The sequence below is a fragment of the Bison bison genome, unplaced genomic scaffold, assembly GCF_000754665.1.
Source record: "Bison bison bison isolate TAMUID 2011002044 unplaced genomic scaffold, Bison_UMD1.0 scf7180017864519, whole genome shotgun sequence".
NCBI lineage: Eukaryota > Metazoa > Chordata > Mammalia > Artiodactyla > Bovidae > Bison > Bison bison.
This window is the reverse complement of record NW_011495072.1, coordinates 12,750,422-12,767,525: the sequence shown is the minus strand read 5'-3', so window position 1 is coordinate 12,767,525 and position 17,104 is coordinate 12,750,422. Positions and strand designations below refer to the sequence as shown.

Sequence of the window (17,104 nt, the reverse complement as noted above, 5' to 3'; positions counted from 1 at the left end):
ATTTTATATATATATATATATATAATAAATATTTATGTGTGTATAGAGAGTGGTGTGTCTGTGTGTGTGTGTGTGTTACAGAGAGAGAGACTGATGCAATCCCACTTGTTTACTTTTAGTTTTATTGTTTTTGACCTCATTCCAGAAAATTGTTTCCAAGACTAATGTTGATGAGGTTCTTCCCTAAGCTTTCTTCTAGGAGTTTTCTGATATCAGGCCTATGTTCAAGTCTTTAATCCATTTTGAGTTAATTTTTGTGAATGGTGTAAGATGGGGGTCCAGTTTTATTCTTTTGCGTGTGGATATCCCATTTCCCCAGCACCGTTTATTGAAGATACTACCTTTTCTCCATTTAATATTCTTGATGCCTTTGTTGAAAATTAATCGACCAAACATCTGTAGGTTTATTTCTCATCTCTCTGTTCTGTTCCACTGATTTATATGTCTGTTTTTATGCCAGTACCATACTATTTTGATTATTGTAACTTTGTAATATAGTTCAAAATGAAGAAGAGTTATGTCCCCAGGTTTTTCCTTCTGTCTCAAGGTTGCATTGGTTATTTAGGGTCTTATGTATCAGTAGTTCCATATAAATTTAAGGATGAAAAAATTTTCTTAAAATGCCTTTTGTATTTTGATAGGAATTGTATTAAATACATAGATTGCTTTGGATAGTGCGTACATTGTAACAATATTTTTCTAATTTTGGAATATATGTATTTTAAATTTATTTTTTTCATTTTTTCACCAATATTTTATATTTTTTAGTTGTATAGCTCTTTTACCTCATTGGGTAAATTTATCCTTAACTATTTTATTTTTTTAATGCAATTGTAAATGGGATTTTTCAAACTTTATCTTTTCAGTGGTTCACTGCTAGTACATAAAAATGCAATTGATTTTTTTGTATATTGATTTTGTATCCTGCAACTCTGTATTCATGTATTAGTTCTAAGAGTTTTTTATTAAAGTTTTTAGTATTTTCTATATGTAATATTTTGTCATCTGCAAACAGATGTACTTCTTCCTTTCCAATGTGGATGCCTTCCATTTCTTTTTCTTGACTGATTAGTAATATTGACTGACTTTCAGTAATATTTTTAATAAAACTGGTGAGAGTCATTCATTCTTGTCTTGTTCCTGATCTTGATGAATTTTGGATATAAACTACATGTTAAATAAATGGAACTGACAGAAACATACAGAACATTTCATCCAACAGTGACAGAACACACATTCTTTTGTTGGGACGATATATTCATTATTGAAAGTGAATACTGAAATTCTTTATACTATTTTTGTATTGTTGTCTGTTTCTCCCTACAGATCTGTTAATACTTAGTTTATATATTTAGGTGTTCCAGTGTTGGGTACATAAATCAATTTATCATATATTCTTTGATACATTGATCCCTTTATTATATAGTGGCCTTGTTTGTCTCATTACAGTTTTTGACTGAAAGTCTATTTTGTCTGATGAAAGTAAATATACTTCAACTTTCTTTTATTAGGTTGGTACAAAGACCTGGTTTTGGACTTTGAATTTTAAATCATTATAACTATGTTCAAACACATTTTTATTAATCACAATGGGAGCCATTAAAATCAACACATTTTTGCCAATGAAAAATAAGTTTATTTATTCCTGTAGCATAAAAATTCATGCTTCAGGATTCAACATACTCCTGGAAAGCATTTTCTTCCTCCTGTTGGTTGTGGAAGCACTTTCCCTTCAAGTATCCCTAAGATACTTGAAGAAGTGCTAGTCAGTTGGCAAGAGGTCAGGTGAATATGATGAATGAGGCAAAACTTTGTAGCCCAGTTCATTCAACTTTTGAAGTGTTGGTTTTGCAGTGTGTGGTTGGGCGTCGTCATGGAGAAGAATTGCACCCGTTCTGTTGATCAATACTGGCTGCAGGCATTGCCGTTTTTGGTTCAACTCATTGATTTGCTGAGTATACTTCTCAGATGTAATGGTTTCACCAGGATTCAGAAAACTGTGGTGGATTGGATGGGTAACAGACCACCAAACAGTGACTGTGACCTTTTTTTGGTGCAAGTTTGACTCTGAGAATTGCTTTGGTGCTTCTTCTCAGTCCAGCCACTGAGCTGGGCTTTGCTGGTTGTTGCATAAAATCCACTTTTCATCACATGTCATAATCCAATTGAAAAACAGTTCATTGTTGTTACGTAGAATAAGAGAAGACAACACTTCAAAACAGTGACTTTTTTTTATTTGTGGTCTGTTCATGAGGCACCCACTTGTTGAGCTTTTCACCTTTCCAATTTGCTTCAATTGCTAAATGCCCATGGAATGGTCGACACTGAGTGCTTCAGCAACTTCCAATCTATTTGTAAGAGGATCAGCTTCAATGATGGCCATTTTCGAGTTCGTTGTCAACTTCAATATGAAACGACAAAGTTCAACAATGCAAATCCTCAGTTATTTTTGCACCAACCTAATAGTTTTTATTTGCATGTAATACCTTTTTCCATCTCTTCATATTCAGTCTATGTATGTTCTTAAAGCTGAAGTGAGTCTCGTAGGCAGCATATAATTGGGGTCTATATACTTTTTTAACTCATTTAACCACTCTCTTTCTTAATATTTATATTTATTTATTTGGCTGCACCAAGTCTTAGTTGCAGCATGCAGAGTCTTGGATCTTTGTTATGACTCGTGGGCTTTTTAGTAGCAGCATGGGCATACACATTCTTAGTTGTGATGGACAGGGAAGCCTGGAGTGCTGCAGTCCACGGAGTCACAAAGAGTTGGACATGACTGAGTGACTGCATTGAACTGAAAGGGGTACAAATTCAGTTGTTAGAAAAATTATATTAGGTGTAAGGCTCCAAGGCATGACACAGTGATTATAAATTTTATAACTGAAATGAGCTGAGAGTAAAACTTAAGTGTTTTCACCAAAAATAACATAACATAAAATAAATGTGTGGCAAAGACGTGTTTACTTGATGGTGGGTATCCTTTCATGGTATACACACATATAAAATCAATATGTTGTACACTTTAAATATATAACAATTTTATTTGTCAGTTATACCTCATTTTTTAAAAAAAGAATACACATCACCACACAAATGCTATGAGGAGGGCACTGGATCACTAATATTTCATTCCACCTTTATCAAATTTCAGGATTTTCATTTGGAACTAAAGATTTAGTAATCTCATGGACAAAAATTAAGCCTTGTAGTTTGTTCTTCAAATTTGTGTTTATTTTTCCCATCACTTTCAATGACTTTCAGGATTTTTACTGGTTGTTTGTATTAAAAATTGTCTGCAAGTGTATGCACATTAGTGTGGTTCTGTGTGGGTAACAATTGGCTGAGTCCTTGGAGCATTCTTCTTTTTTCATCTGTGAACTGCATAAAGGAGTGGTTAACAGCTCATATTCTGAAATGTGACCACATGTGTTGCAATCCCTGCTCATGTGGCCATGGCAAGTTACCCAACCATCATTTGTAAAACTGAAATAATAAAATACCTAGTAGTCTTGCCTGGAGAATCTCATGGACGGAGGAGCCTGGTAGGCTGCAGTTCATGCTGAGGGTCGGACACGACTGAGTGACTTCACTTTCACTTTTCACTTTCATGCATTGGAGAAGGAAATGGCAACCCACTCCAGTGTTCTTGCCTGGAAAATCCCAGGGATAGGGGAGCCTGGTGGGCTGCCGTCTATGGGGTCGCACAGAGTCGGACACGACTGAAGTGACTTAGCAGCAGTAGTATTAAATTCAACAACCTATGCTATGCTGAAATACAGGAGGAGAAACACGTTTCCCATTGTAATCAAATTTACTCTTTATGGAAAATAAAACTTTTTAACACTGTATTTGCCCTAAGTATCACATTTTGTCAGAGTCTACAATGTGCCTTTTATTGGGGGGTGCTTTTGAGGTTCATCAGTCAGTCAGTTCAGTCGCTCAGTTGTGTCCGACTCTTTGCGACCCCATGAATCGCAGCACACCAGGCCTCCTTGTCCATCACCAACTCCCAGAGTTCACTCAGACTCACGTCCATTGAGTCAGTGATGCCATCCAGCCATCTCATCCTCTGTCGTCCCCTTGTCCTCCTGTCCCCAATCCCTCCCAGCATCAGAGTCTTTTCCAATGAGTCAACTCTTCGCATGAGGTGGCCAAAGTACTGGAGTTTCAGCTTCACCATCATTCCTTACAAAGAAATAAGTTTTCCTAAATTATATAGGAAAACCTACCAACATTTTCTCTGAGTTCTTGTTATAACATTTAGAAAGTTCTTTACCATTCTACACGCAAAAAGAAAATCATCTATATTGCAGCTAGTTCTTTTAACACATCATTGTTTTGAAAAACCACAGTTATTCTTTATGACAAAGAAGACACAAACCATCCAAGAGAAGCTAGAGAAAACAAAAAAAACTTACTAATCAGGAGCAATGGAATTCATGCAATATTCTTATTCTTAAATATAATCCTATGTTAGGGCTAACTCTACAACCTGGTTAAAGTAAAAGGAGAAACAATCTTTTAACTCCCTCATTAAAAAGTAACTAAACATTCCACAGAAGCATCAGTAACTTACACAGTAAATTTCCATGTGATCAACAGCTACTCTTATACTCAGATGAGATTGTAAAGTGGGGAGGGGGTGGGGGAAACTGTATAATATGTTTATCCAAAGTAGACTACTGCTAAGAGTGAAAAGGCACTATTAATAATGATGCTGGGTCAAACGCATAAACCAAATTCACCCTGGGCAAAGACAGGTGTATGATTACCAACCACTATGTCAAAGAAGATCCTCACCTTTAGATCTTTCAACAAATGGCTTCAACAATAAATAATTCTTTTGTTTTCCATGAGTTTTACAATCCTATAGTTGTGTTGCCAGAATCTATGACAGTTAGGATATTCACTCATTGTCTCCAAGAGCTCATCTGCCACTCACTTTTCATCTACCTGCAGTTGCGTCTCCTGCCACCCCACTCTCCTGAAACTGTCCTAAAAGTGGTCTGTGTTGTGTTGTGTGCTTCAGTCGCTAAGCCATGTCTGACTCTTGCGATCCTATGGACTATGACAGCCAGGCTCCTCTGTCCATGGGATTCTCCAGGCAAGAATACTGGAGTGGGTCGCCATTTCCTTCTCCAGGGGATCTTCCTGACCCAGGAATTGAACCCGCGTCTCCTGCATTGCAGGCAGATGATTTACCAACTGAGCTATGAAGTTACTCCTAAATCTAACAGCATTTTTCTGCAATTTTCCTGCAACATGTGATTATAGTGACTTCTCTGCCACCTTGAAAGTTATCTTCCCCCTGCCATGTGAATTGTGAATACCGATATGGCTCATCTCTCAGGTGTGTGAGATGAAAAAGGTAGAAACCTACTGAAAAAAATGATGTAAAAGGGTAACACTAATTTCTGTAACAAACAAACCCCAAAACTTCAATGTTTTAACATATTAAGAGTTTATTTTTGTTCACATAATAATTTAATCAATTTTCCTGGTCAGCAGGCAACTTTCCCCTACATAGTGATTCAGGGACCCTGAACCCATCTATTCTGTGGCTTCCCCATTCTCTAAGGCCTCAAGGACCTTTGTATTTAGTTGGTGGAAAGGAAAAAACAAACGCACATGGAGGACAGCAGTTAGAAGGTTCTATGGGCCAGACCTGGAGATGATATATTCTACATACATACATGTAGTCACATGGCCACATTGAACTGCAAGAAAAGTTGGGAAATGCCATATAGATATGTTCCCAAAAGAAGAAGAAAGGTTTGGTGAATAGCATGACAGTGTTTGTCACAAACAAGGCTTTTCATGAAATCCACAGTATCTTAAAACTCTATTTACATGGAAAAAAAAAAAATCCTTAAAAGCAGGAGCAGGAATTGTGTTATTGCTAGAACCTACACCAAATCTTTGTGTTTCAACCATGCCTGACTCTCCTGTTATGACTGGTAGGTGACTCACCAAGGGCTAAGGAACGTGAAGAAAAATAATTCATCTCAATGACTATAAAACCAGAAAGGATAAAAAAGAGGACTCAAGAGCAAGTTTCCCAGGGACTTCTCTGCTGGTCCAGTGGCTAAGACTCCACTCCCAATGCAGGGGGCCCAGGTTCCATCCCTGTGAAGGGAATTGGATCCTAAATGCCACAAATAAGAGCCCACATATACAACTAAAGATCCTGCATGCTGCAACTAAGACCCAGCACAGCCAAATGAGGGAGGAGGTCCCAAATAGCATAAAGTGCTTACTTGTTCCTTTGCCTCTAGGGGCACCTGCTGAGCCCAGAGAGGGCACAGGCTATAAGAGAGGAGGAAAGTGCTGAGAGAGCGAAGAAGAGCAGCCTCTGTCCACTTCTGCCCACAGCACAGTGTGACTCTGCTGCCCTGAGAGCTGCAGATGACTCATCTGGGCCTCAAAGGCTTCACTGGTGGTATCCATCAGCCTTTCCCGACTGGGGTCACAAAAGCACCTAGGGAGTAAGGGACAAACAGCCTGGAGCATCAACCTATGAGCACATGCACAAGCAAGCTCACAGGTGACACTGATGATACCCAGTAGAGCAGGTAAAGAGCAAGATGAGCAAGATGACAGATGGACACAGAAAACCTTGTAATCAACCAAAGAATGGCCATGAATTCTTCTCCATGTTTTGATATTAACAAACAGTCTCAGATGTATCTTTTTGAAAAACAAATGCTAAAGTGACAGGACTACTAACTAAAATATTCAACAATCTGAACAAGATTAGCCTAGCTGATTTTGTTTAATAGGGAACAACTATCACTTTCAAATTTTCTGCATGATCAAGGGAAATAGAATTAAGTACAGGGAACGTCTATAAACATCTTATGTCATCATTATCCCCATGAGCAGCCATGAGGTTTATCTTCAAAAAATAATAAATCATCACTAAATTTGTTTTTAATAGATCTGCTCAAAGACCATGACACAAGTACATGAAAAGGAAAGCTATAAATTCATTTGCATGTGATTTTTATATATCTGCATAGGCCTGGTGTGCTGTGATTCATGGGGTCACAAAGAGTCGGACAAACTGAACTAAACTGAATAAGATTTCAAAGACCTATAGCATATTCTTTATTGACTTTCAGGGTTTGTTTCACCACCACCCTTTGAAACACAGTAATGTTTTGATACTTGCAAAATGAAATGTGCTATTTTTAAAAAATGCCAGTTATGGACTACTTTAGGTGTTACCAATGGTGAATATGGGGAACAGCAAAAAGTTCTTATCCTAAATTCCTATATTAGAATATTTTTTCTTTTCCAGAAAAAAAAAAAAAAAGCCTAGAAAAAAATTCAACTCCCTATCATTGACATCACAAATCATTAATCTTGAAAACTAAAATCTGATTAGGGCAGACATAATATTAAGCAATAATTACAAATGTATATTCATTTATCAACATAGCAATACAATTTCACAAAGAATTAGGGAGATGAGTACAGACCTTATGTTAATTAGCACACATACCTACTTAAAAGTAAGCCTAATTCATGGTAACTTGGATTTCCAAGTAAAGAATCAACACTGAATTTCTGTTGACTAGGCAAGAAATAATTTAACAAATGAGAAGGAAAACAATCATAAGAGACAGAACTGGGGAACTCTTTATTACGCCAAACCCAGGTCTTCTGACTAATTCCAAGAATTTTCTTTTTCTATTACAGAAAGAGAAGCAATACTGTTACTGTTTCCAAGTTCCCTTTTGTGTAAAAGAACAACCATACTCCTCACAACATATACTCTTTGAGTTCTAATTTTACCAAAAAAATTAAAAGAGGCCATGTAGAAAATATGAACTCCATCATCTACATTGACAGCTCTCATTTTAAAATAATCGTCTTTTCTTCATAAGCTATCCAGAGTCAAAATATTATGCTTAAACCACACAAACTGTAATTTTTGTCAAATACCAGCAATTTCATATGGTTCAGCTTATATATAATACGGGCTTTCCAGGTGGCACTAATGATAAAGAACCTGCCCCCCAGTGTAGGAGACATAAGAGACACAGGTTCAATTCCTGGGTCGGGAAGATCCCCTGGAGGAGGGCATCATAACCCACTCCAGTATTCTTGCCTGGAGAATCCCATAGACAGTGGAGACTTGTGGCCTACAGTCCATAAGGTCGCAAAGAGTTGGACACAACTGAAGTGACTTTGCACATATATAATATGGTTCAAGATAGGTCATGAATTATGGCCACTGATTAATACTGACCAATCAGTAGTAAATGTTTATGTACTTTACGTCGCATCACTCTGGTATTTGGTTCCTCAGAAGATTAAATGTATAACTTAGATCTCAAATTGGTACAAATACAAACTGTACTGAAAAGAGAGCTTTCATTTGAGGAGAAACAAACAATAAGTAAACAAAAATAACTGCCTCTGTCCAATTATATTTAAACATGTATTTCATCAGCTAACATTTTTTGAGCACACATTCACATGTCAGGCACTATAGTGAAGGCCTTACATACAACATTACCTATTTTAATCTCCTCAGAAACTACAAAATAGACAAATAGGTTTTCTTGATTAATTAGTTGATGTTGTTGACATACTGCCTGCCTTCATGTTCACTTAGATCAAATTTGTAGAATGAATAAACTCACATATATATAAATAAATGCACTAAGAGAAGCTATATACAAAGATAAAGACTGCCTTGTTATTATTAAATTGCTAATGCGTTACTTTTATTCTTTTCTCACCCCCACCCCCACAAAAAAGTCCATCTCCTTTGGCATGTAATAATAATTTAGTATCATTTCTATTTTTTAAACTATTCTTATTAGAAATCCTAAATAATAATCCCTAAACTAGGAAGTTTGAATTTCATTGAATCTTTTAAAAGTTAGTAACATATTTTCCATCCTAATGAATAGTGCAGGTTCAGGAAGAGTAGAAGATAGTAAGTATAGAAGAGATATTTCAATACATTTTAAACTGTTGTTTCATTGTTGTAAAACTTCTTGTGAGTATTCTGAAGGCTATTCTTTTTTATTTTTTTGCGGGGGAGGTTTATTTCTTTGTTTTGATTTTTCATTTGTGTTTTTGGCAAATCTGGGCTTTTTTTTTTTTCCTGCAACAAAACTAAAAGCTTTTTTCATTAAATATTCAGAAAGAATGCATAATATAAGGTGGGGGATTATTGACTAACTGTGCCTAATTCTTGTCTCAAAAAATCTTTGCCAAATACTATGCTGCACTTCCTAAAGATGGAATGAAGAATGCTTTCCAGATTCCTTTTAGATCAGCTGGTGCTAGAAAAAGAAAGAATGTGAAACAAGGTTGTATGGATTACATAGGAAATTTGACATTGAAAAGGAAAGGATACAACTATTACCTTATATTCTTAACAAGACCCAAATTAGGAACAGGTTTTATGTATTTAACAAATGCCATGTAATATAATACAGGGAGAGAAAGTGTTATCCTGAACAAGTCACAGGCACACTGGCCCTATAGTGAAGAAAATAAGGCTTAGAAAACTTTATGACTTAAAAATTTAGGGAATTCTTGTCAATTCAGTAACTCTTAATATTAAAGATATAATAATTATAAAATTTAAATTAAAGAGGGAAATCCATTCAGTTATGAGAAAATTCCCTTGTTTCCTTTCCATTTCTTTGCTACTACAGGTATAAAACTTAAACATATCTTTATTTTGAGACTGATATATACCATTAAAATATAGGATTTTTAAAAAATATTCTCTTTTCTTATAATCTATTTCCCAAAATTGTTGCTTTTGAAATATTAACTAATACATTCTTTAAAACCAAAATCCAAGAAAAACTTAAATATAATACCATGCAAGGAAAAGAAAAAAACAAAACAAAACAGTGAAATCTCTAGATCAGAACATCCTGGAAATATGAGTCATACCTATAATATTTGGGTCAACTCTCTGTGGAAATAAAATCCCATGGGCAGGAATATGACATCTAACTCTCTAAATGTTCTTGAAATTATAGGCTTATTTCATCACACAGGACTGTATCAAAATGCTGATATTTTCAACAGAGTCTAAATGGCTTAAATGTTTTCTAGATAATACTTTTTGAGCCAGATGAAAATCGTAGAACTCAAGCACCTATGACTCTCTCTCAAGGATTCTTGAGTCTCTTGACAAAACAGCATGTTTACTGATCAATCTATTTGTCTGCAAGAATATATTCAGTGTGCTGAAACTCTATATAAAATCATACTGATTAATTCCAGATGATTGTTTCAGAGCTTGGTACATAGTAGTCCTAAAATACTTAAAATTGTTTAACATTATTGGTGCTAAGCTATTTGATTCTTTCAAAAACATTTACTGAGCCCCTCCTTTAATGAATGCAGTCAAGGCTTTTTAAAGTGCCCTAGATAACAGAAAATTCAAGCCTGTCTCTAAACTCAAAAAATAAAAAACCACCGTAGTTTTAGTCCAATAAAAATCCACCACAAATGATCATCACCTTTAGTAAGTTATCAAGAAATTAAACACAAAACATGTATAAAACATTTTTCTTTAAAAGACAACAATTAAATACACTGATGCAATCCTGGTTCAAAAATCAACCATCTATAAAAGATATTTCAGGGATAACTTGAAATTTGAGTATGGTCCACACATAAAGAGAGAGATGGTCTAGCGGCATTAGAGAAGTATTATTTATATTATGTGTGATAAAGATTATTATGGATATATAGGAAAATAGCCTTATCCTATAAGGGCTTCCCTCATAGCTCGGTTGGTAAAGAACCAGCCCGCAATACAGGAGACCTGGGTTCGATTCCTGGGTCAGGAAGATCCCCTGGAGACGGAAATAGCAACCCACTTCAGTATTCTTGCCTGGAGAATCCCATGGACAGAGGAGTCTGGCAGGCTATAGTCCATGGGGTCACAAGAGTCGGACATGACTTAGCAACTAAAGAGAGAGGGAGCTATAAAATGAAGTATTTAGGAGACAAATGAATGATATTTACCTATAATTTACTTTGAAATGGTTCAGTAAAAATAGCAAGTTCTGTACATATAACAGTACTAGATAAAGCAAATATGGTCAAATGTTAACAACTTTTGAATAGTGGATATATGAGGGGTTACTGTCATGGTCTTTCTACATTTTTGTATGAATGATTATTTCTATATATATTTTTTAATTTGTGGGCTTTTTTCTTTTCCCCAAACTCCAACAGGCATAAAGGTTTAAGGCTAATTCAAAAGCTCACTTTTTTAATTAATTGGATTTTTTGTTTTCTTGACTTCAGGATAGCTGAGAGATAAGCTGAGAGATAAATGTAATCCTCAAACTAGTTAGTATGATGATAGTGTTCCTTCCTCAAAACAGCTTCTAATCTCTTTCAACTTTCAATGTTCTAATCTTTAACTGCTCTGTTTTATAACTGCTGTCGTGGTAAGATGTCTCAACTTATTCTTAAACATGAGCAAGTTTTAAACCAAAAGGAAGGACTTGAGGATATTATGTTTATTTTGTTTTAAGAAGAAAAGAGAGGAGCATGAAAACAATCTTTACACATTTGAAGGATTTTTCTACATAACATTTGTAAGTTAATTCTATGCTGCTCCAAGATCAATGACTAGAAAATTTAGGAAGATAATGATTTATCATTAGTGATGATTTTCTAAGTAGCTCATTATCTGTAACTGGAACTATTGCCACTTAGGCAATTTCTAGAAGAGAGTAAATGTACAGAAGAAGGGAAAAATCTGTAGAAGGGAATAAAACTGTAGGCCAAGAACAGAATAGGAAAAAGGATATAATATATATATATGTTTGATTGCTTACTTATCTACCTAAATACCTATTTACTTATGAAAATCTTAGGGGCAGTCTACTGACCAAAATCTAAGTTACAAAAAAAAAAATCTAAGTTACAACAAATGAGAAAAAGCATTAGTGATCTTTTTTAAACAAATGCTTATTAATAACATCTCCCTTTATATTTCATAGTAGTTTCAGTACAATGCTCCAAAATTTTCAAGCTCCCTAAGAAACTGTATTTTATCATCTGGAAGTAATAAACATTTTTCAGAAATCTACCCAATCCAATTGGATTTACCCAATTCAACGCCAATGCTATCAGTCATCAAAACTTGACCGAGACTGACCACTACAAATGGTACACTATATCCTCCCATAACATAATACAACCACTCTAAGATCATCGTCTAAGATGAATTATGAGTAGGCAACTACTTTAAAAAGACAACCTCAAGAGTAGAAATTATCTATAAGCTACCTGCCCACTCTGAAGCAGCAAGCATCATTCTATACCATTTACATAGAAACATAGGATGAAAGTAGCAAGATAAAGCGTTCCTAGGGTCACCAAGCATATTTAGAGAAAAAGATTGTGTGACACATGCACACAGTGTCAGGGAGAACACTCCAGAAGATTTAAATGCCATTCATTCTTTCTAACCTGATGATTTTTGACTGCTCTATGCATTGACTTGTCCCAACCCTGTGTGCATGTATATGTTCAGTCATGTACGACTCTTTGCAGCCCCACGGACTGTAGCCCATCAGGCTCCTCTGACCATGGAATTTTCCAGGCAAGAATACTGAAGTGGGTTGCCATTTCCTACCCTAGGGGACCTTCTCCTCGAACACTACATTGATTCAGAGGATTTTCCCATCCAGAGGGCACTATAACTGAGGCAAACCAGAGAAAGGCCTACGTTCCATTAATATTTCTCCAGTGCAGTCCTCCAAAGACACGGGTGCTTTAGATGGAAAACAAGTGACTCAGAAACTAAAACGTCCAGAGGAAGCTTGCGTGGCCGGGCGCCACACAGCTGCAGTGACTGCCAAGCAGTGTTTCCTGCATCTTCTGGTGTTCATCACGCTCCCAATGCGCACTTCCTCTGCTAATCCTGTACAGATGAGAGCATCCATCCCGCCATCCTGCCCCCCACCACTCCACTCACTGAGCAGGGATAGCTCATTTCTACAGATGAGCACAAGCCATTAAAAAACTGGGAGAAATCAAGATGTAAAGTGACATTCTCCTTTCCTAGAGGATCCTGTTTATAGGAGCTACATGGACTCAGTTAAGGACTAAAGGCCAAGAGTTCTGCATCACTGCTGCTTGTATAGACCAGTAAATTGGCTATTTTAATATCATGCACTGGGGTTAACCAATTCTCCTTGTGGATTTCTCAACTGTAATACTCACAATAATAATTTCTTGAAAGCAAACTTAGACTCAATGAACTCCACATATAACTTGCAAAAACTGTTCCTGACTTCTAAACCAATGTGACAGGGTTAAGGACCTCTGAACACAAGTAAGACAGCATATGGCCCAATAGCTAAGCTAGGAATAGGAATGTGAATATGTGAATATGAATCAGCATGCATTTGCCATAGCCCTGGAAATACACTTTTCCATGAAAGCTTATTACAAAAAAATAAATTTAATATTTAAAAGAAATCATGACCTAGCTATTGTAAAATGTTCTGCAACAGACACTAGGGTACGCACATCCCTTGTAATTATGGTTTTCTCAAGGTGTATGCCCAGTAGTGGGATTCTTGGGTCATATGGTAGTTCTATCCCTAATTTTTTAAGGAATCTCCATACTGTCTTCCATAGTGGCTGTATCAACTTACAGTCCCACCAACAATGCAAGAGGGTTTCCTTTTCTCCACATCCTCTCCAGCATTTATTATTTGTAGATTTTTAAATCTATAAATAGCCATTCTGACCAGTGTGAGGTGATATCTCATCGTAGTTCTGACTTGCATTTCTTTAATGAGTGATGTTGAGTATCTTTTCATGTGTTTGTTGGTCACTTGCATGTATTCTTTGGAGAAATGTCTGTTTCAGTCTCCTGCCCATTTTTCAATTGGATTGCTTGTTTTTCTGCTATTGAGCTGCATGAGCTGCTTGTATATTCTGGAGATTAATTGTCAGTTGTTTCACTTGCAATTTTTTCCTCTCATTCTGAGGGTTGTTTTTTAATCCTGTCTATTAAAAAAAAAAAGAATCGGTGCAAAAGCTTTTAAGTCCCATTTGTTTACTTTTGTTTTTCTTTCCATTACTCTAGGAGGTGTGAGTCAAAGGGGATCTTGCTGTGATGTATGTCAAAAAGTGTACTGCCTATGTTTTCCTCTAAGAGTTTTATAGTTTCTGACCTTGGATTTAAATCTTTCATCCATTTTGAGTTTATTTTTGTGTATGGTGTTAGAAAGTGTTCTAGTTTCATTCTTTACATGGAAGCAACCTAGATGTCCATTAACAGATGAATGGATACAGAAATTGTGGTACCTATATATAATGGAATATTATTCAGCTACAAAAAAAGAATGCATTTGAGTCAGTCCTAATGAGGCAGATGAACCTTGAGTCTATTGTACACAGTAAAGTCAGAAAGAAAAAGACAAATATCATATATTAATGTACATACATGGAATCTAGAAAGATGGTACTAATGAACGTATTTGTAGGGCAGATAAAGAGGACAGACATGTGAGCAGAGTGGGAGAAGGAGAGGGTGAGATGAACTGAAAAAGTAGCATGGAAACATACATTACCATATATATAATAGATAGCCAGTAGCAATTTGCTATATAACAAAAAAAATTTTTTTTTTTTGCTGTATAACACAGGGAGCTCAACCCAGGTCTCTGTGACAACCCAGAGGGGTGGGATGGCGTGGGAGATGGGAGGGAGGTTCAAGAGGGAGGGGACAAAAGTACACCTGTGGCTGATTCATGTTGATGTATGGCAGAAATCAGCACAATATTGTAAAGCAATTATCCTACAATAAGACTTTTTTTTAAAAAGAAAGAAATCATGATACCACAAAAGGTTTTTAAATGTTCTACCAGAGACTAAACCTCCACTAGATAATCAGCAAGTACAAATAAAATCAAAAGTGGAATATAGGGAAATTTTTAAATGGTCAAATATAGTAAAAACCTTTGAAAAATAAGACACACAAAATACCTGCTGGATTACAAAATTTATCTACAGAAAGTTAGTCAGAAATGCCATTAGATTTTTAATATTTCATAATAAATATAAATCGAGTATGACCTTTAAAATTTGATGATTTGGGAGAACGGCATTGAAACATATATAATATCATATAAGAAACGAATCACCAGTCCAGGTTCAATGCAGGATACAGGATGCTTGGGGCTGGTGCACTGGGATGACCCAGAGGGATGGTACAGGGAGGGAGGTGGGAGGAGGTTCAGGATGGGGAACACGTGTACACCCATGGAGGATGCATGCTGATGTATGGGAAAACCAATACAATATTGTAAAGTAATTAGCCTCTAAAAAAATAATAAATAAAATTTAAAAAGAAAAAAAATAAATAAAATTTGTGAATCATGATGTTGTACACCTGAAAAAAAAATAAAATTTGTGAATCATGATGTTGTACACCAGTTGATTTGTTGTATCACAAATAACTATACCTCAAAAGAATAAAAACTTAAAAATAAAGAAATCCCATGAGCATTCTCTTGCATTAAACCCACATCACAGCAGGAGTTGCACCTGCTCCTGCTCCACTGTTTCCCTCTTGCAAAGAATTCTACTTCCTCTCCAGTCATCCAGGAGCAGCTCAGGAGTCTCTCTTCTCTATCCTTACCCTTACTGAAATTAAAGTAGACCTTAACAAAAAACAAAAACCTAAGCCTAGGTGTTTTCAGAGAGGATTACACAACTAAGAATCATTAAAGCAAAACATTACTTTATGAAATACTATGTGAACATATTAATTTACCAATAAATGGCATTTTAGAATTAGAAGGGATTTTAGATTTGAGGAAAGGTTAAGTTAAAGGACTGGAAGGGGACTAGAATCCAGTTAAAATGTGCTTTATAAATTACATAAAACTCAGTGTGAACAACAGGTGTCCTTCTTCCAGAGGGTCTTCAGTGCTTCATAGAGGTCCTTCTTTCCATCCTGTCTAATGTGGCTTTGTAACTAAGAAGGACCCTATGTGGCTTTCATGGGAAAGACCCCTACCCTCATCCTCTGCTTTAGCTCCTCTCTGAAGTACCTAGATAACAGTATCTGATGCAAAAATCTCCACCAAATGGAAGACAGTAACTACTCCACAAACTTGAGCATGTAGCCCCCAGCCCTACTGAAGTCTAAAGAGTAGTGTTGTCAAACCCTGTGACACCACCCTATTACCACACCATCAACCAATTAGAGAACTGTGCACAGCCCTGGACCTCCCCTCCCTCACTATGCACTTAAAAAACACTTTCCTGAAAACTATTGAGGAATTCAGAGTGTTCTGACCACTAGCTGCCAGGACTCTTTGCTTGACAACCTGCAATAAACGCTGCACTTTCCTCCACCACAACTCTGTCAGTAGACTAGCCCGAGGACAGGTGAGCAGACCCGAGTTTGGTTCTCCTTTGGTTCATAACAGCTTCCTCCAATGGTCCATCATTTTACTCTGTTTATCTCCTAATGGCACTTATCACTGGGCATAGTTATCTTGTTTATTTATGCTTTACTTGTTTTGTTTTTTGAACTCAAATAGCATCTTCAGGGAAGGGAACCACCTGTCCATACTGGTTAAGCAGCACTGGCTCCTTAAGCTCCTTTAGCTCCTCTCTGAAGTACCTAGATAATAATATCTGATGCACATTTCCTGAGTTGTTTTACAGATGCAAAAATCTCCACCAAATGGAAGACAGTAACTACTCCATGAACTCGAGCATGTAGCCCCCAGCCCTACTGAAGTCTAATGAGTAATGATATCAAACCCTGTGACAATGAATTAATGAAGCTCAGGTTCTTCATGTCTCAGCACAGAAGGAATTATGTAAAGAGGAAAAGTGCTAGAGAGAAGGTTTATTAATATCCTTTGTAAAGAGTATATAAGAAAATTAGAAAGCATCACTTAGAAAGCATGACTACGAACAAAGCTAGTGGAAGTGATGGAATTCCAGTGGAGCTATTTCAAATCCTGAAAGATGATGCTGTGAAAGTGTTGCACTCAATATGCCAGCAAATTTGGAAAACTCAGCAGTGGCCACAGGACTGGAAAAGGTCAGTTTTCATTCC

At 36.4% G+C, this 17,104-nt stretch overlaps 1 protein-coding gene across 2 annotated transcripts in view; it reads right to left on the bottom strand.

Annotated features, from left to right (window-relative positions):
* Positions 1 to 17,104, bottom strand: part of VAV3 (vav 3 guanine nucleotide exchange factor) — a 436,414-nt gene that overhangs the window by 313,503 nt on the left and 105,807 nt on the right. The window lies entirely within an intron of this gene.